The 22,116-nt window shown below is 37.6% G+C and overlaps 1 protein-coding gene across 1 annotated transcript in view; it reads right to left on the bottom strand.

Moving 5' to 3' along the window:
- Positions 1–22,116, bottom strand: part of BSL1 (BRI1 suppressor 1 (BSU1)-like 1) — a 155,569-nt gene that overhangs the window by 131,852 nt on the left and 1,601 nt on the right. The window lies entirely within an intron of this gene.

Raw genomic sequence — 22,116 nt, forward strand, 5'->3', positions numbered from 1 at the left:
CTTCCATGTGAAAGTGGCGTAGAAGATCACAGGCATACTTGGACTGGGAAAGGCAAATACCTTCCTTGGATTGCCAGACTTGAAGACCAAGAAAATAATGCAAGTGTCCTAAGTCTGTCATTTCAAACTGCTTTTTAAGGCTGGACTTCACATGGTTTATAAGGTTGGGATCACTACCAGTAAGGATAAGATCGTCAACATAAAGAACAAGAATGATAAGAGACTTACCCACTTTCTTGGTGTAGACAGTATTGTCAAAAAGCCAGTATCTAAAAGAAAGCTATCCATTTTGGCATACCATAAAGGGATTTCTTAAGCCGACATACAAGGCTGGAGTCTGTTTCTATAAAGCCATGAGGTTGTTCCATATAGATTTCTTCGTGCAAGTCCCCATGCAAGAAGGCAGATTTAACATCGATCTAATGGACTTCCCATTTGAAAGAGGAAGTAAGGGAAATAAGAAGGTGGATAGAGTTCATTTTGGCAACAGGGGAGAAGGTTTCAGTATAGTCAATGCCTTCAACTTGTGAAAAGCCCTTAGCAACAAGACGAGCTTTATGTTTATCAACTTTTCCATTTGGTCCAAACTTGGTTCTGTAAATCCATTTACATCTAACAAAAGTTTTCTTCCTTTTGGAAGAGGAACAAGATCCCATGTATCATTTGCCAATAATGAACGATATTCTTCATTCATAGTTGCGTCCCAATCTGGATGGCTTGAGCTTTTGCAAAGGTGTCAGGATCATAATTCGTTGAAGCTTGAGCCAGTAAAGAAGAGGCTCTATCAAACTGAGAACGTGTACGTCATTGATCTGTAGGATAACCTACAAGAGAACCTGTTGCATCCGGAGTAGCACGAACCCATTTTGGAAGCTGAGGAGCTAAAGGAGGATCCTGAGAAAGTGGGGGAGGATTGTCACCCTCGCTGTCATCATCTGAAGAAGAAATATTTTCAGAAGTAGAAGGGATAGAGAAAGGTGGCACATCCGTCGAACTAGGCTCGTAGACTGATATATTTTCAGCAAACTTTACGTCTCTTCTAATGATAACATTTTTGGATTTAGGTGAAAGAAGTCTATATCCTTTGACATCTTCAGAATATCCAACAAAAATACATTTTTCACTCTTCGGTTCTAAGACTTTATGTTTCTCATCGGGAATATGGGCCCATGCTTCACTTCCAAAAACACGAAAGTGACTTACATTTAGTTTAATTGAGTTCCATGCTTCTTCTGGAGTGATATTCTTTAAAACCTTAGTAGGAGTGCGATTTACTATGTAATTTGCACAATTAATTGCTTCTGCCCAAAAATTAAGACTAAGTCCTTTAGATTGAAGCATACAATTAGCCATTTCCTTTAAGGTGTGATTCTTCCTTTCAACTACACCATTTTGTTGTGGAGTATATGGAACAGAATGTTGCATTTGAATTCCATGCACAATGCAAAATTTAATGAATTTGTTGTTAACATATTCTCCACCATTATCAAATCTTAGCTTACGAATTTGATGTCCAGATTGTTTCTCAACAAAGGCCTTAAAGGCCAAGAACATGTTAAATACTTCACTCTTGAGTTTTAAGAAGTATACCCAAGTGCGTTTTGAGAAATCATCAATGAAAGTTAAGAAATACTTGTAGCCAGAGAATGAAACAACGGGAAGTGGACCACATAAATCACTATGCACAAGTTGTAAAGGGGCTGAGGCATGCCAAGAGGCACGTTTTTCAAAACTATCCCGATGATGTTTTCCGAGTACACATCTGGAGCAAACACCATCTCTGCAAGATACCATAGGAAGACCTATCACCATATTTTCTTTACATAGATTTTGAAGGGAGCAACAGTTTAAGTGACCAAATCGCTCATGCCAAAGTTTGCTCACTTCATCATTATGAGCGATAAATACCAAAGGAAGAGTTGATGACCCAAAGTTGTTAAACTTATACAACCTTGTAGAATCATAAGCAATGCCAGTAGCTAAAATCTGTCTAGGATCTCTTAGGTCCTTAATTACAACATCATGAGGTGAAAATTCAACAATTTTACCTTCACCTGAATGAGTTATCTGATATACAGATAGAATGTTGCAGGATAAGGTTGGAACACATAATACATCATTAAATTGACCATTGTCTATATGAATAGTTCCAGTCCCTACAACACTAAGAGATCTATCATCACCAACACATATTTTTGGTGTTACAATCATTTAAAGAAGAAAACATGGCTTTGTTTTTGGCCATGTCATAAGAAGCTCCAAAATCAATGAACCACTCATGAGAATGAGAAGAAGAAGATACATTTAGTGCATAACCAGACCAAGATGCTTGACAACCACATGCAGAAAGTGTTATTCCTAAAGATGAAGTTGAAGTTGAAGAGTGCTCCAAATGGATGTTATGCTTCTTCATTGTTGCTTCCAAGGCTTCCATCTTCTTAAAGCATTTGGATTCTAAGTCGTCATATTGATTACAAAAGTTGGAATGTCTATCAGTCTTCTTCCCTTTGTTTTTATTGCCTTATCATTTTGTTGAATTGATTTTTCATTTTGAGACTGAAAGTGCTTAGGACCCTTGGTTGGTTTAGGACCATTCTTTCTAAGATGCTACTTCTTAGGATTCTTTGAACTTGGTTGCTGCTAGGCAGCTAAGGCTTTCTTAGAAGAGTTTCCAAGATTAAGAAGACCAAGATGTAAGACTTTTTCTTGTTCTCTTATTAAAAAATCACAAAAGGGATCAAAAGAAGGGGACTTGTAGGCTTATACTTGAGAAATAAAGGCTTCTCTAGTAGAATGGAAGGTGGAAACAAACACAGAGTACGCTGGTCCTAACCTATTAAGAATGGAATAGATAAGGCTACCATCTTTTTTCTTAACCTTAACACCTTCCAAGAGAAGTCTAAGGGTCTTGAACTTGGACAAAAATCTTCAATAGAAGAAAAATTATTGGGGTCCAACGTAAGCAACTCATTTTTGAGTTGATGGGCTCTAATTTCATTTTTAATTCCAAAAACTTTATTGAGTTGTTTCATGATTTCATCAAGGGTATCAAGTTCTGCGATATGAAATCTAAGGTCTAGAGAAATAGACATCGCTATCAACCCACGTGCTTAATCTTGCTTATTTTCCCATTTGACTGTCTTATCTTCATCTTTAGGTTTAGACTCTTGGCCTGAGGCTATTCTATAAAGACCTTTACTTCTAAGTAAATCCTCCATGTAGGACACCCATTGGAAGTAGTTGGTGCTGTCAAGAATAACTTGGCATGGACTTTCCATTTTAACAGAAACTGAAGCTGTAGATGCTGAAACTAAGTGTTCCAATGGAAAGATCTCAAAAAATTAGACCGATTCAGAAAAACGACTCTAAAAACAGCTTCCGGATGAAGAAGTTATGGTTTTTTGAAGAAAAGTTGTTGAAGATGCCGACAAAGTACGTGAATGTGCGGAAGTGAATGATAATGTTATATTTTTAAAAAAACTCCCCCCTCTTTCCAAACTTAATCTAATTAGCTCACTTTTAAAAAAAAATTATGTGACCCACTTTTATAAATAAGTGAAAGTCACTTTTACAATGGTACTTTATGAGTTACCCACTAAATTGTAACTTAAATAAAAGATAAAGAGACTTTAGAATTATAAGTGACTCACCTTTTATAATGTGTCAAAACACTTTTACATAAAGTAACTTCAAAACATAGGTTACATGTGCTTTTTGAAAAAGTAACTCAACAAAAAGAAAGACTTGAACCCAATACCTCTATTCTCATAAAGTAACTTTGAACCAAGTGAGCTAGTTTAAAAGGTTGGTAATTTTTGGAAAATATGAAGGGGTTTTTTTTAGTCACTGAAGCTTTGGGGTGCGTGCTTACTTGAAAAAACCCTTTTTGCCTACAAAACAAAAAAACACAACCCAACACGGACATGCAAAAAAAACCAAACCTTATGGCTTGAGGTTAGATTTCGCCAGAAACTAGACATTTTCGTCAATGTTTCTGATTTTCTAAGATCACACTAAGGCACGACAGAAAAGAGCATACGCATGAGAAAAATCATTCCTTTCTATTTCTGATTTGCCCAAATCGCACAAAGTCGCGAGGCATAGAGCATATGCAAAAATGAAAGGTATAGATCCGGTGATAAAAAACCAAGAGATAAATAAACCGAAATAAACAGAGAGATAAAGAACTAAAACTGCAAATAAAGATTGTATACCTCCAGATCTTAAAAATGACGTAGCTAGGGCTACCGGAGACCTCTTCGCGTGAAACGAAAGGGGTTCCTCACTGGAACAGATGCTCCTAACACAATAGAGCAGTCCTCTCGACCCGAAAGCAGTCAGAAACAGTAAATTTAGGAAACGACAATCAGATGCAGTTGTACTAACTTCGGATTTGGATCACCAATGGATGTGGCCCTCAAATAGCTCTGATACCATGTAGGAATTTACCGGGTAAGTTCCTCAGATAGAACACCAAAGGACACCGCTCACAAACAGATCACAGATCAATTCACCAGTATTCTTAACATGGTTAAAACCCTCAAAGAGGGAAACAGTCCACGGTCTGAGCCAACGCGGCCACTTCAGGCAATTTATTAATAAAAGAAAGAAAATTTATATAAGCTTCTCTCATGAACAATCACCTTACAAATGACCCTCCATGCTCTTTAAATAGAGATCATGGACCAATCGAGTGTTAAGCCACAGATCAAGTGTCGGCAATACCGAGGAGAGAATGAACCGTCGGATCACTTCATGTTTAGAACATATCGTGACTGTCGGATTGTAAGTTACAAAAGTACATAGTAAAAAAACACACTTTACCTAAGTTCTAACTCTACACTAGACCAAGTTATACTTAACTATTTCCTATGTGTCGGAATATCCTAACAATAATGCCTTCTTCAATCTTCACACCTATATCTCTCTATCTTTAACTTCAAATCCCAAGGGTTGCTCTATATAAACTTCCTCATCAATTGTGCCATTCAGGAATGTAGTCTTGACATCCATTTGGTGGATGTTCCATCCCATCGATGCTGCCAAAGAGACCAATGAACATATAGTTGTATACCTTGTTGTCAGAGCAAATGTCTCTTCATAATCGATGCCTTCCTGTTGAGAGAAGCCCCTAGCCAAAAATATTGTCTTATATTTATCAATACTTCCATATGATGCATGTTTAATCTTGTAGAGCCATTTGGAAGTTACCACAAATTTGTCTTCAAGCCTAGGTACGATCTCCCAAACTCCATTTTTCATTATCGATTGATACTCTTCATTCATGGCATCCTTCCATTCTTGGTGTGTGACAGCTTCTTCAAAGGTGGATGGCTCAACTTCTATCAATTTCGTCATATATGTTGCATAACCCAGAATATCGTTTTGGCTTCTTACTTTCCCTGAATGTGCCTTGAACTGCTCCATGACCTTCTGCATCAAGTAGTGTAGACTTCAACCAGTTAGGTCTCTTTCTAGTTTCGTGGATAAACACATATTGTATAGGTCCACTGGGACCTTCATCTTCATGATTTGATTCTTCTTCCTCCCTAGTAACTTCCTCTTCAAATACTAGAAGTTCTTCATCATCAGACTACATAAGGAGATCCTTTGATTTCTTGAATGCAATACTTTCATCAAATATCACATCTCGACTGATTTCTATTCGGTGCCCTTCCTTTATGTAGATCCTATAGGCCTTAGAAGAGTTATTGTAGCCAACAAATGTTCTCTTCATACCTGATGGATCCAACTTCTTTCTTTTGTCTTTAGGTATGTGAATATAGACAGGACAACCAAAAATTCGGAGATGATCCACGGTTGGTTTCTTTCCAATGAATACTTCTTCAAGAGTCTGGTTATCTAGTGACCTATGAGGACTTCGATTTTGTATGTATACAGTGGTCTTCGTAGCTTCACCCCACAGAAATTTTAGTAGATCTTGATCATGTAGCATAGCTTTTACATTGTCTTCAATGGACCGATTGTTTCGTTTTGCAACTCCATTTTGTTCAGGATTATATGGGACTATGACTATCAGCTCCCTCTTAATCCTAGACTCCTTACAAAAGCCTATAATTTCCTTGGATGTGTATTTTCCTCAATTATCTTGATCTTTTTTTCTGTAAGTTTCTCTACTTCAATTTTGAATTCTTGAAATTTGGTAAATACTTCATCCTTGAATTTCATTGAGTAAACCCAAGTTTTCCTTGAATAGTCATCTATAAATGTGACATAACATAGATGACCTCCAAGTGATTTAGGAGTCATAAGACCACAGACATAAGAATGAATAAGATCCAATATTTCTTTTGACCTTGAAGCACTGCTTCCAAATGGTCTCTTGGTTTTCTTACCCAATGCAGATCCCTTGCATACTCCGTCATGATCTTTCAATTCGAGGATTCCAGCTACTATTGAATTTAGGGTTGGAAGGATTTTGAAGTGGAGATGACCAAATCTTTTGTGCCAAAGTTCACATGGGTTGCTTTCAATGTGAACTAATGCTTGAGCAAGGGGAGTTAGCAGCATGTAAAGTCTTCCTTCACGAATCCCAATCATTCTTGCATTTTCTATGCTTGAGTTTTTACCCCAAACTAACACTTTTCCATCAATGAAAGCCACTCTATCACCTTTATCTTCTAGACTTGAAATGGAAAGTAAATTCTTATGCAAACCTGCAACAAATGGGATGTTGTTGAGATGGATATATCCTCCATTCTCCAACTCTAGTGATAGCTCTTATTATCACCAAGCTCCACGGAGTAAGAAGACTCCTTTTGTTAAAATTAGCAACTAGGGAAAAATTCCACCTTGGGACAACTCATTTGATGGAGATGATGATTGCATTAGATTCCTCTTTTCGAGAGGACCAAGATTGATATAAAGATCATCTCATTTGGACAAGCAGAAGTGTGATTTTGAATTTATGCCAACATATGTGCAAACTGTTCAAGTCGACCTCATCATCATGTAGGCTCAAGAAGCCCATTGGATGTGTCTCTTCACCCACAACAAATTGTATAAATACAAGAGACCTCACACCTCATTCGGCATCATCATCACTCACACATTCTTCTCTCTCTTCATCTGATTGGTTCGTACAACTAATGGGCATCTTCTCTCTCTCACACGTGCGGCAAGGAGGACGAGTTTTTTAGACAAAATTACATGCTGCAATTTCAAAGTTCTGTGACAGGTTTGACAAGCGTTCACTAAGGACTTGCTAACCGAGATTGACTGCGATTTTGGCCTCAAAAGTTTGATTTTTCTAGGCCGCATCTCGGGGACAAAAACCGAGAAATTATGGGTTGTTTGACCTGCGTTGACTTCAAGTTTGACTATAGTTTGACCGCAAAAAAATTATAGCAGTTTTCTCTCTCCTTTGACCGAGTTTGACCAAGCTATTTTGGACTGAATTTGTCCTCCTAATTAGGCTGAGTTTGATTGAGGAAGACCGAGTTGCTTTGAGGATGATTTGTTGTTGTTTTGACCAATGTTGACTTGCTAGTTAGGGCTGAAGTTTGACTATAGTTGACTGCAAAAATTTACAGGGTTGTTTTGACTTTGAATTGGGCAAGTCAATTTGGCTTTTGTACTCTCTCTCTGTTGAAATTTTGATTTAATAATAAGAAGAATTGATAAAAGGGTTTTCCCCACATTGGGGTTTTTCCCTAGCATCCACCAAATCTAGTGTCCTCTTGTCTTGCCTTGTCTTCTGCATTTCTGTTTCATGTTCTATCTGCTTTTACTGTCAATGTGATTATTGTGATTGCTATTGGAAATTGCAAATTGTTATTGGGCTACTAAGGAACAATGAAGTAAATTGTGTTAAGCATAGAATATACCATTATTAACAAAAATTAACACTTTTTGACAATGTTTTTAGTTGCTTGTGATGGTCAGTCATATGTCTTGATGCTCCACTATCGATCACCCAAATGCTCTCATCTTAAAATGTGCCAATGAGTGCTGAGAAGAGTCCTTCGTCCTTTGTCTTGATCACTTCCTTCTTTGGAGTAAATAGAAGATTCCATACTTCTTTGAAGCTCTTCTTGAGATGGCTTGCTACATTTGAACACTTCTTTAGAACCTTCTTCAGTGTGGTAGAGATCTTCATAATGCCCTTAGCCAACCTTAGCTCTAATACCATGTTGAGAAATCTATAGGGCAATGATTAGAGTGATTTCTCTTTTCTTGACCACTGCTTGTGATGTCTTTTTACTTTTTCTTAGTTATTAGCTTCTTCACTTATTATATTGTTTGTGTATCATAAAACAGTTGCCAAAACAAGAAGAACAATAGTACACAAGAACACAGAATGTAAGTTGCAAGCCAGGGCCAAAACCTCTCCACTTGAGAGGAAAACCCATAAATCTCTTCTCCTCTTATAGATTCTTCAATTGACGATTCTACGACTCTAGACCCAGACCAATACCCTCCAAGACCAAGTCCAACCCTTCTGGATCATGTGCTTCCTTGGATCAAGTCAAACCCAGTCAAATCTCTTCCAACAACACAACTTTGACCTCCAACTTCAAAATTTCGGCCTTTACTGCATGTCTGAAATTTCGGCCCCTGTAGCAGCAACTGTTGTCACATGTGTGAGCTTGTTCTTGCCTCCTAAGGCTTCCTCAAACCTTCGCTTGGCTTTTCTCCTTCTAGTGCTTGAGGGTAACTCAATGTGGCCTTTGTTGACCTTCTTTCTCTTCCTTCTTCAAGATCGAACCTGCAGAAGAAAAACCTTAGTCCAGCAGCAGAAACCCTAGCCTTCCTTCGCACGTGTGTGAGAGAAATACACCAAAACAAGATTTCTTCATCCTCTTCCCTCTCCGCTGCCTTTCTTACTCTTCTTCTTCACTTGGATGAGTGAGTGAATTAATGTCTTCCAAGGAGGTCGAATTCCCCCCTTTGTATAGGCTTCTTAAGGTGGACGTGGTGCATCAATTTAGGCGAACTTTACAACTACCAAGCCAACTTGGTCTTGAAGGGTCTTTTGACACTTATTGAAAAAAAAAAATTTCTTTAGAAGTTACAATGTGCCCAATGGGGTCTTCAACTTATGATAATGACTCTTTTGACTTATTGACCTAGGACAAACCCTAGAAACACTAAATGGGTGCTTGACCTCTAAAATAAAAGGCCTTGAGCATGAAACCCATGCTCCAAAAATAAAAATAATAAATTTTATTTCATTTCACAATATACAATAATCAAAAGTACATTTCATATTTATGAATACTGAACCTAGTTACACATTTTTCAACAAGGGTTAACCTCACTGTCTCCTTGCCCACACCTTGGGTCAGGGCTGCAATGATGCCCCGAAGGTTGATGCAGCTAAAAGAAAAAAAAAGCATAATTTGGCCACTTACAACAGGAAATGCACCACTAAATGCAAAAGATGGTCAGAGCATACAAATTTAGCACGTGAGCAAAGTCAAACATGAGCTCTACCCCTTATCTATGGCCATCACCATGGTTCCTATGGGCCCTAGATGAGCCCTCTCCACATTAAGGAACCCGTGATTGTCCCAACCCCTCGTGGGCAATGAACTGCCCCACCTTAAACGGGGTATCTATTGTTGTAATTTGTATCCTACACATCATGCTCTCATTCCCTAGAGCCTTGAGCAGTTACGAAGAAAATTAAATCAAAGGCAAAAGGCATATGAAGAAGGGTTGAAAAACAAAGGCCTGGGTAACTCATGTACCACTAATGCTCCCTCCTACACTCATATACCCAATTGTTGGCTTCCCATATTATAGATACCCTTGTACCATGGCATGTGGCTTGGAGCTTCCCCTCATCCCCACTCCATTCTATCATTATATCACATGCCACCTACCACTTGATGAATGTACCATGGACATGTCACCCCCTTTAAAAGTTAAAATCACCTAATAGGGTCCTTAGTTAACCCCCTTATTGGGTTTGGAGAGAAATTGTACATGCCAAAGCCAACTATGGAAAAGCATGCCATTATGAAGTGCCCATTTGATTCCATGATTTGTAAGCTCTTTTACTTTATTACTCTAATATTTTATGTATTAGAGGGCAAGGGGACGCGTTGGATCTTATATAAGATTGCGGGTGGGTCTCCATTTTGGGCTTGGTCTCCCTATACGGGGTCCAAGCCCTCCAGAGGGCCACAATGGCACTTGTAGGGTGAGAGTAGAGAGCCATAGGCCTCCACCATAGCAAAGAGCACTTCATGGATCCCCCTCACCATTCAGTGATTGCTTGTGTTCCACCTTTTTGGATGAAGATGATGCACCGAGATCTTTGTGCCCAACCAACTTCACACTTGTACCACACACTCGGCAGAGGTTCCAAGTTCAAGATGAGAATGTGTCTCACCGCAGGAGACAAAGGGAGGGCTTATGTCATCATCCTAGCCCTTATAGATGGTTTATAGGCATTATCGATCCGCTTGGAGACCCATGAGGATGTCATTGTGCCCCCACACCCACTTAGGGACGCCACATGTGACTTGCTTGAATATCAAGGAGCCAACCCCTAATTCACTATGTTTGGAGTTTATTCTCTCACCTTGGCACACTTTGGACTCCACTAGGCCGCTTTAAGGGCCCGACGACTCGTTGTATTTACTATTTTGCCCTTTTGAGTGGCTTATCTTTGTATTATGCCGCTATCTGAAGAAATTTCAACCCCCACTCCGTTTATCAGTTTTCCTTATCACTCCATGCATTTAATTTTAAATCCAAGCATGATAAAAATTCTAAAATCTGGAAATGACAATATTTTCTGAAAACACAAATTTAGAGATTTCACAACAGCTGAAATTGCAGAAATAAAACACAGAAAAATTATAACAGCCACACACAGAAAATAACACACTGATTTTTGGTCTATGTGACCCTGGAAAAACCCCCTACAACGCTTCGGAAAAACCAGTTTAAGAGCTCTTCTTTATTTCTAAAAATGCTTTTACAGAGAAACTGAAATACACAGTAAAAATTCCAGCAACCACAAATTACAACTTATCTTGATTTTCGTGCTTGAACTCCACCTCGAAAATCGTGCCAATCAGCAAACAACCAAAACATAAATTTTCCAGCAATAAAACAGCATTAAATGTTGTACGGTCTGCCTCAAAAAACGTGCCCATAACTTATTGTATGGACCATACAAATTTTAGTAGTACGACTGCCTAGAAATTTGTGCCCAAATCTACCTCGAAATTCGTGCCCTTGTTGTCCCTCTTCCTTGATTTTTGTGCCTTTCTCCTGTTGTACGATTTTGCCTTGGGATGCGTGCCAATAAATGTTGCTGCCCAGATTTGAAATGTCTTCTTGCTGCTCTCCTTCACTTACTTACTGCTCAGAAATTTTCTCCTTGCCCTCTCTTCTCTTTCTCTCAAATGTTCATGAAAGAATGAATGATCTTTTCCTCTTCTCTTCTCCTTTTACTCTCTAAATGACCTCTTGGGTTACCCTAAGATCTAATGGTTGAGATTCATTTAGATCTAGGGATGAGAATATATGTGCATTTAATTCTCACTTTCTATTTTTTAACTCACCCACTTAAATAAAGACCCACTTATTATTTTATTTCCATAGTCACTTTTTCACTTTCTAATTCTTCGTTGACTTTAATAAAGTCACCTTTAAATTAGAATGTAATGTTACTACTTATAAAGTCACTTTTAAATTAGAATGTAACTTTACCACTTATAAAGTCGCTTTTAAATTAAATTGACTTTACCACTTATAAAGTCACTTTAGAAGAAAGTACAAATAAATTTGGACACTTTTCCCTAGGCCAAAGATCAAAGCCTTAGGGAACCACTTGTCCTCTGGTACCCAAATTTTAACACTACCTTGGTGGGCTTGTCACCAAGTCATGTCATTATTATACATTATTTTATTAGTTGGGGCTTAATTAGGCCTAACTAGGCAAATCAAACTCATTAAGAAGGATATAAATTGATGAGAGCTCATTTGAGTTTCATCATCACTTGGATTTGGATCATTTGTTTCTTCTGGAAATTTCGTTGGGCCTTTTGATGGATGAATTGGAGATCTAATGCATTTCGATGTTTGGAAGAGCTTAATGTCTTGTCTTAGAGCTTCAATTTCTTTGCATTTTGATGATTGGAATAATTATGCTATACTTGTGAGTACCTTTTTCATGTTTATTTGTAAATTTGTCTCATAAATTGTCTATGGAATATTTTCGTTCATGAAGCTAGTGTAATTGCTCTTTATGCAAAGTTGTTGGGCTTGTCTTTGTGAGGGATTTTCATATGATCATCTGAAGTATGGTGAATTATTGTCCTAGAGGTAAATGAATGTTCATGAATTGCCTTGATAAGTCATCGTTTGCAATATAGAGAAGTATAAATTTCTCTAAGGCCATACGAGGTTGTTAAGGAACTCCTTAGTTGGAATCAAGCATATCTAAACATTGATTTCATTTGACTCCATTCTCTCAATTGGCTAGGCACTAGTCTAGTCCAAGGTGATCACCAAATGAATATCTTTTACACCTCCTTTTCCTCTTCTCTTAGCCCTAACCTAGAAGGCCATCTAGGGCATCACATGAATTTTATTGTAGCCATCAAAAATTAATGAAAATTGGTCTAGAGCTGCGTTGGTGAGTCCTCTAGAGGTCCTCCATATTTGAGGCTATTCCGATGGTGGAATCTCGAGATATCCCAAGCCCTAGCTCATAAACCATTTCCCTAGTTTGCTTTGGGTTAGTGGCTTCACTTGGATCATTGCATTTAAAATTCAAAAGAGAATTTGTCCTTTGATCCTATTCTCCTCCCTAAACTGGTCAAGCCCTTCTAGTGTTGATCAACTCCACATCCTTGACCTAGTTTGGGTCCACTTTGGTTCTTTGTGGTCCCACAACTTTATAACTCAAATTCCACAAGGATTGCATAGAAGCCATTTCTCCACAAGGATTCTTAGGTCAAGGAAGCTTCTTGTCAAAGGATATTCCTCAAACCTAGGCTTAAGCATCCTCTTAACCCTTCCTAGAGAGCCCATCACCTTGCTTCTTAAGCAAGTAAGCCATTCAATTGAGTCTCTCTTGTGAATACTTTTTAGGGATCACTCTCCACCCATTCATTGACATATTCATCCTTGTGATCCCTCCTATATTGGGTCTCCTCCCATCAGTGAAAGTCTGTAAAGAGCAGGGAGCTATAGCTGAGGTGACAATGGGCTATTGCTCCATTGTTGCCACTTGACCTAGTAGTTGCTCTATAGGATCCCACCCTTTCTAGTTTGAGCAGTATCAGTTCCCTTTCCTTCCAAGTGCACCAGAAGAAAACTCACACTGAACGGTACCTTCATGCAAACTCTCATCATCACCCGGCTTAGAATTGTATTTCTTAATGATCCTCTTCAATAAAGCGCCAAGAATTTCTGATCCTCAATTTTTGTCCCTTGAAAAATATCACCTCACCAACACCCTTATCAAGAACAATTATTCCTCTTCCCAAATCAATAAAGCATATAGATTAGCTCGTTTGCACCATCCAAAAGACCCTCTTCCCCCTCCCAGAGCCCTCCTTTCCCTTCCATATATAAATGGAACCACAGATAACATTTCAAAATTCTTAGCCAAAAAGAACATTAACATCTTATTCAAACCTTATAAAACCCTCAAGTAGTTATTTAGGTCTCCTAAAGACAAGATGGTTTCTATGCTTGGTCCTGGAGTCTACCTTATTCCCTGTTCATGTGGCAAATCATATATTGGCCAAACTGGCAAGTCTTTTAAAGTCAGTTTGAAGGAGCACATAATCGACATGACTTACAACCAGGTCTTGAAATCTTTACTAGTTGAACACTCCTTCAACACCAAACACCACATTAGCTTTGACCGAGCTAAGATCGTAGCTCCTACTCCTTTCCAATCCACCTTTTGAGATCAAAAAGCACCCTGAAAGCTTCAATAGGGAAGATGGATACAAATTGAGCCACTCTTGGAAACCCTTTATCCACTGGCTTTGTCAATAATTGACGCTCCTCGCTTTCCTTCCCTATTCTCCCGCCCCCTATTATCCTAACCCCCCCCCAACTTGCTCAACCTATCAGCCTATCCCTCCCCCATCGCTCTTATTTACTCTTTATCTATGAACAAATTTCAATTTTCCTAGGCTCCTTGTTCAAACCCCCCAATCCTTTAGTACATTTCTTAAATCATGTTATTCCATTATCTGGTTCCCTCTTTTCTTACTAGTGGATCTTATTATTCTTCTTATCTTTCTTCTTACATTCTTCTTTTTATAATGACCCCCTTTTTTACTTTAAATTAATTAATGAAGAGATCCATTATACCTCAATTTTTTAATATTCATGGGCACCTCCTTGAAAAATCACTTTGATCATAAATTTTTTATTAAAATTTTTAAATCATCATTATTGATTATTTTAATAATATATTATTATGTTAAATTATCCCCCCATTTTTTATTTTAAAATCATCATTATTGATTTTTTGTTTTTTTAATCATCATTATTGATTATTTATTTAATAATTTCAACCATTTAATAATAATATTATTACCTTAAACCTTCGATCGACATATAGAGAGCATTGATGGAAAAAATGGCACAAACTCTAGAGGCCAGGGTTCCTAATTACGCAGTATCTTCTCATGGTGTCGCCATAGGGTTCCTGGGCAAAGCATCTCCCCATCCTCTGTTTCAATGGGGTTGTGCCGAGAGCAGTCGTTGTTTCACGGATGCAAGCAAAGTCTTCTTGCTACGTGTGGCTGCTGGAGAGTATGTGTAAACAAGTTTTTATGGGAGTCTTTCCTCTGCGAGGATTTGCGGTCCATCCTCAAGTTGGCAGCCATCTTTTGTTTTGGTAACTTCTTCCCACTGCTTTTCATTACGGTTTTTTTCCTCTGGAATTTTCTCTCGACGCGTGGAGGCTCCGAGTTATTATAGGAGCATCCTCTTTCTTGTTGGGTTTGAAAGCATATACTCCCTTCACTGTTACACCACCCTCCTGTCAAGCCACTCTCTCTACAAGGCCGACAGTGGCTCTATCTCCTCAATCTTCACAAGTGGATTCCAAATTGGTGGTTTCTCATGCTGAGGCTCAATCTGAGATATGCCCGCCTCTGTCAGGCTCCAGCAGGGTGACCCTTTTTCAAATTTTCATAAAAAAAATTCAAAGGGGAATCCAAACTCATTTGGGTAAATGGCTCATCCTCCGTATTATCTATCAAACTATTCATTGAATCTTGTTGGGGCATTCCATCCTGCTATCAATGTCTTCAATATAATGGGAAAGTTTTCACAGTCTCTTCCTTTCTGGAAGATTATAACATCACAAAAGACTTTTCCATCTTTCTGAAATCAAGACTCCGAGGAGGGGCTCCTATTACAAACTCCACCAAAGGGCCATCTGTCTCCTTTAAAGGAGCAGCTCAAGGGAAGGCTATAGCCCCTGCAGCTCAACCACAAAACATTCCATGCCCATATATAGTTGAACAAATGGAAATAAAGCTTTTTGATGTTAACTCCATGTTCTCTGTTCTACAAACAAAGGTTGTCATATGCAGATTTAATGGCTTTTGGCCCAAACCAGAAGCACTCATTCAATGGATTGCCACAACTTGGACTCCTAATTTTTTTTTTGATGCTCTAAAGGATTCCTTATAGTTCAGTTTGAAACACAGAAGGATATGGACTATGCTTTAAATGCAGGGCCCTAGTTTTGCGGAAGAGCAGGGTTTTTCATTGCTCCTTGGTTCCCTGAGTTTGATGCAAACTCTATGGTGGTATCCACAATATCGGTTTGGGTTAGAATCCCAAACCTTCCACTCCCTTTCTAGAATCACGAAGTTCTTGATGATATCGGCAATACATTAGGAAAATTCAAAAAAGTGGATAAGAAAAGCGCAGAAAATGGTATCTTCACTTGTGCTAGAATATGTGTCGAGATCGACCTCAACAAAGGACTTCCCGATCACATAAAGTTGAAGCATTAAAACTTTTGTTGGTCACAAGTTTTAGACTATGAAAATACAACATTTAGGTGTCGTATTTGTTATCAGACGGGCCATTTACAGCATTCATGCCCCTTGGCAAGTAAGAATCCCAAGAAGAAGGAAAAACCAGCAAATAGAACAAAAGGATGGCAATACACAGAACAAAGCCCCTCTAAGGATGAAGAAGAGGAGAAAAAAGAAAGCTACCCAGGCCAAGATGGAACCAGTGGAACAGAATTGCAGAATGTTGCCCAAGAAGGGGATGCCACGATACAATAGACCACTGACATTGTGCATCGAGCTGAAAAGTATCTTGAAGACTTTATGACACCGGATGGATCTGGTGGCTCCAAAAGAGCACATGTATCAGAAAGTTCAGATTTTGACAAGGAGGTTTCACATGAGAGACTAGATTTGGTTTTGGTTCTTGTGGAAGTAAATCCCAATGGTTGGCAAAAAGTGCAAAAACGGAAAGGAAAAAGAAAAAACTTTGCACTAGTCAGCCATGACTTTCTGTCTAAGTTGCACGAAACGGGTACGAGTTTCCGAAACAGGAAGCAATACGAAACACGACCTCCCCAAATTTTGGAAACGGGGAAACGCGAATATATATATATATATATATATATATTGAAAATATATATATATATATATATATATATATATATATATATATATATGTGCAATCATAAAGCATAAATGATACATTATAATTTATTACACTTAAACATTAAGATTTAATTTACATCACATTTACTCATGAATGATCACATAATGAAAATAAAAATATCGGAATATCCAAAAGCAACCTTTATTATATATCCAAATCTCAAAATCAGCCTTTATTTATATTAATATATGAGGCTGCAAGTACAATAAAGACTATAAGGCTGCAAGAGAGAGATCCAAATCAGGATTTTCTGCATCCACATCCCATTCTTTAGAAGGACCACTATTGTATTGGGAGTCTCCTCCTACATAGTCGAACGACCTTAGTGCTCTTGATTAAATACACGTTTCATACCCTAGTACCCTACATGATCTTGATAATTGGGAGTTTCCCCTGCATAGAGGGCTTGGTTCTCTTGATTAAATACAAGTTCCATACCCTAGTACATGATAAAATCCAATGGAAACATTGCAATCCCCCCAATCCTGAAATCTTGAAAAACAAATAAGTCTGCTAGATTTTGAGTGAGATCTAAAGTTCTACTTTCTCCATATGAAATCCAATGAGGGCGAAACCACTTTCAAACATCCTGAGTCATTTCATGGTAATGTTAAAAATTTAAGTAAAATGATGAAAATGAAAAATAAAGGAGAATATCACTTTTACTTTAAGAATTTAACATTACCATGAACTGCATATGCCTCAAACTTCCTGATGAACTGCATAACACCACTAGGGCAAAAATTCACTTTTATAACTTTAGACATGCATCTAGAAGCAACTAAAAGTCACTAACATACCCTAAAAGTAAATTAAAAATAAAAAATAAAAAAACACAAGTTACTGAGGAAACGTGGCAGTACGGCCAGAAACGCGTTTCACGGCTGTACCAAACGCATTTCCGCGTTTCTTACCAGTTTCAGTACGGAAACGGACCTCTATACCACATTTCTTGCAACATAGCTTTCTGTACATATTATGTTTTTTTTTTTTTTTTTTTTTTCTGAGGCATAGTGTATGATGACCCCACATGCCGATTCACAGTACTCTTCTTGCTATTTTAATTGATCCTCTTTTTGGATCTCAGTTGCATACACACTAGATGTGTTTACAAAGTGTAATTTTTATTTTTATTAATAGAAATTACAGGTCTTTTCCCTAGGGAAAAAAATTATATATATACATTATTATTACCTTAAATCATCTCACTTTTGACTTTATTTTTAGTACATTTTAATTTATTTTACTGTACATTATTCAAAGTTTATTTTATTATTTCTTTGTTTATTATCCTAAGTTCACATCTTTAAAAGTTAAACATCAATTCTATCAATTAATATGTATTTTAATATCCATTATTCAATTAAATATATCCTTATTTTAATATTCATTACTCAATTAAATATATCTTTATAATTAATATCTATTTGATTTGTTTATTAATCTAATCCAAACTAATTTTGGTCAAAGGCTAATTCTTGGATATTTTAGTAATAAATTGATTCTCTAGGTCAAAAATCCCAATCATTTGTGTTTATAACTTTCATTTTAATGTTAATATTAACATTCACATTACTAATTACGACACATATCACATTCTATATAATCCTTCAGGCACTCCTTTCCAATCCACCAAGGTTTGCTTCTGTCCCTGATGATGGGTGGTGAGTCCACCCGAAACGTTGGACGACTCAAAAATATACACAATTGAATTCCAAAAGATTGATAGCCAACACAAATCGTTTGGTTGTCAATAACATCACAATGGATCCATGCAACGTATTTGACTTTTGGGGCCATGGATGATGGAACTTAAACGGAAATAAATCTGCAAACTATAGAAAAAAAAAAAACAAATTACGATGCAAATCCCATCTTAGATTTAAAAAACAAAGAGGGTAGATTTAGGAACAAATACAGGCAGACTTTAACTTGAAAGAGAAAAATAGAAGTAAAAAAACAGGGACAGCATTCAGATATGCAATTTCAGAAGAAGGAAAACATACATGAGCATGAAAAGATAGGCTATAGGCTCCTCCCAAAGATGCCACAACTTCACTGGATAGCTCTAAACCAGCTCCAAATTATCTCCAAGATGCCAAACCAACTCCAAGCTTGCTGCTGCTAGACTACTGCTAAAATCTTAGTGCTGTTGCAGAACTTAGGAAGCTCACATATGCTCACACATGAGAGGTATGAGGAAAATAGGAGGATGGTTGTTTTATAGCAAAATGTCAAGGTTTAGAGAGGGATTTTACCCTTTCTTCATTAAAAAGAGCTTAAAAACCCCTCCTCAATTCTGCACATGTAGGTCTGTGAGCTGTTCGACCGATTCATGATGGGCTCAACCAGTTAGGACTGATTTGTACAGGTTTTGTACCAAACCAGTCCACTGGTCCAGGGTGTTCATTGAGTTGATCTGAGGCTCTATCTGCTCAACTGGTTTGACTGGTTCCTAGTCGGACTGGGCTGGTTTTAAAAACCATGAATCACAACATCTAAGGAGTGACATCACACTCCGCTATGTCATTAACAGGTCCAATAGCAAAGTTAATGGAAAACTTCCAAGTGATGAGGGTGGGTTGTCCAAACTCTGTGACCCGTCCAAGTTGATAAGACTTAAGATGAAGTGTTGTTGGTAGATTTAGGTCTGCTTCCCATTGTTGGGGTGCCAAATTCTTTCGGCTACCACTGTCCATAATGATGGAACTTGGAAGCCAATCAATTCTGATCTAGCAATTTTCAGTGAATGGAGCTTGTTCATCATTGTTTGTTTAATTCGCGGCCATCAACATTAAATGTGGAGTTATAGAGGTGGGACTAGTGATCTCTGCATCTATGTCTCCAGCTAATTGTTGCTATTGTATCTTGCAACCTTGGCCTATCAAACCTTCCACTCATCATTTGAATGACCATACTTTTTGTGGTGGGAGCACCACTTCGACTTCTTTTATGTCCAAGTAGAGGGTCTTGCGTTGGAGACCTCAAGTTTTGTCCATTACCATTGAGCTGGGCCTTGAAAGTCACAAGGTATTGGAAAGAGGAAACTGACTCCTTTTAGCAGTGAAGCAAACAGGCATCATTAAGTTTTGGAATGAGAATTTAAATCAAATCCTACATTTAATATAAGCTCAGTAAATGGCAACAATTACATTAGCTGTTTGCATCCATAAAACGTGGAGAAGAGTTCCGAAGCTGGAGTTGCCTATCTCCAAAGCTGGAAAGTAGATTTTGAGGTATTAAAATACATCCATAATCAGAATTGTTGTCCCTCAACAAAATTTTGAATAAATATGCTTTCAAGCATCTTTGTTTCCACAACAATGATATGTAAAGATTCATAAGAAATTGATGGATTGACCTACAACCTAAATGATGTCCACAATAAGTATTATATCCTTGAAAATTAATTCTCATCTGGCTATAATGGACAGCCATGGGTTAGTCCAACCATTTTCCCATATGGATTCCTAAGAAACAACACCAATGGAACCGTTCAAAAGCGTTTAGAGTTTGGACGATTGATTTTGCACAAGGTTAACATCATGTGGACATAGGCATGAATGCACCAGACATGGGCCCACCCACCCCATCCACCTCAATCGGTTCTTGTAGGATCCTCCATGTGTATGTCATGCACATTTCTATTCAATTTTCCAATGGAACGTTGAACAATGTTCATTTATTTCAAATCAGATTCACAAAGTCATCTTTGATTGCCACCTTATGTATAGAAGAATTTATTTTGTAAATCAGTACTTGGAGCTGTCTTCAACACTAAAGAGCAGACAATGATTCTTTACTTTGTATTATCTTCACATATATTTTGGAGCTTCAAAATTGACCTTCTGATTGATATGTATACTCTTCTCTCTGCAAAACCTAACCTTGCAAGCAGCTTCAGAAATTTGGACCATTCTTTAAATTCCACCTGAAAGAACTGTCCACAGGAAACATATTTCTTGCCTTAAAAGATGAAAATTACATGGTTAAATGTACAAAAATTAATTTTAAATGACTAACAATATTGAATTCGACCTTGAAGATTATAACAAAGGAATGTGTCAAGACAGACCACCTGCCAGTTCAATGTGATTTATTTTTTTTGTTAGTCTAACCCACGGGGATTTGAACTTTGAATATCGTGATTTACATATTACTTCATAACAAGGCAATCGCCAATTGAGCTACACCCCATGGGCCAGTTCAATGTGATTTTACAAAGGAAGTACTGGAATCTATATTGAGGATGACAGATGGAAAATGTAGGTGGTGTGAAGACACACTATTGGAATATATGAAAAAAAAAATGAGGGGAAATGCCTCGAAAAGTATAGAGTTCTACCTCTGATAGTGTCCTGGGACATATCGATAGCTTAAAATAATAAAACACAAGCATCTTTAAAGAAAAGGAATCTCTACCCTATAAAATTTAAATTGCAACAACAATAGAATACGTTTTTGAAGGAATTAAACAGGTATCAAAACTCAAAAGGTTGAGGAAGATAGGAGAGTTGAAGGTAGACAAGTCCAGACCTTGGGCTTCGTTAAATGGTGCATGTCAAGGAAGACTGGGACTGTGTGGAGCTAGAGAAGTGGTTTTCTTATCAGAATGTCATAAAATTTATTTCAGAGCAGGACTAGGGGAAGGAACCAATAACATTGCTAAGGATTTGGCAATTCTGTTGAGGCTGGCCCAGGAAAGGCATTACAAAAATCAAAATGCACAGGTAATGGGAGACTCTAATCTAGTTATTAGTGGGTAAGAGGATCAATCAGGATACAGAATCTTATTCAGAGACCTTTATTCAAACAAGTGAAACATTGATAGTATCCTTCTTTTTTATTTCTCTCTCACATCTACCGAGAACACAAAATGGAAGCAAACACTCAAATCAAAAAAAGCTTTGAAAATTCCAGAGAGGTTATGGGAAAATTAACGAGGAAGAAGATGGGGAAGTATCCCAGTTTCTTCAAGATCCTTATATACCTGAAACTCACTGTTTTTTTGCAAAATTATGAATTCTGCTTATGTGATGATACTTTGATGTATATGCTGTTGAAGGTGGCACAAAGCAATTTTAGATGCTTATGTAGATATAGTTTATTGAACAGTATGTACATGAGCAGGGTATGCTCTAGAATTTTATCTTTTTGAGCTTATTTTTGTATATAGTTCCACTTCAGCACATTCCTTGAGATGGTAATCAGAGAGCTATACGGCTCTTTGAGAATGTAACTTTTTTCCATCAACAAAATAAAAGATTTTTCTTTTTCTAAGGGGGGAAAGAAAACAAAGGAATATGTTCTTTGATAAAAAAGACGTTGAGAAATAAGTTAACCATATATAGATAGATATTCATGGATATTCATGCTTACTGGAAAGCATTTAATGTATTAAGCTTTAATTCACAATGCCTGTTGACGCAGACAAATTAAGGAAATATGTCACTAGAAAATTTTATT

This window comes from Pinus tabuliformis, chromosome X (genome assembly GCF_031772625.1).
Source record: "Pinus tabuliformis cultivar Carrire ecotype Pingquan chromosome X, CPIR1, whole genome shotgun sequence".
Lineage (NCBI taxonomy): Eukaryota > Viridiplantae > Streptophyta > Pinopsida > Pinales > Pinaceae > Pinus > Pinus tabuliformis.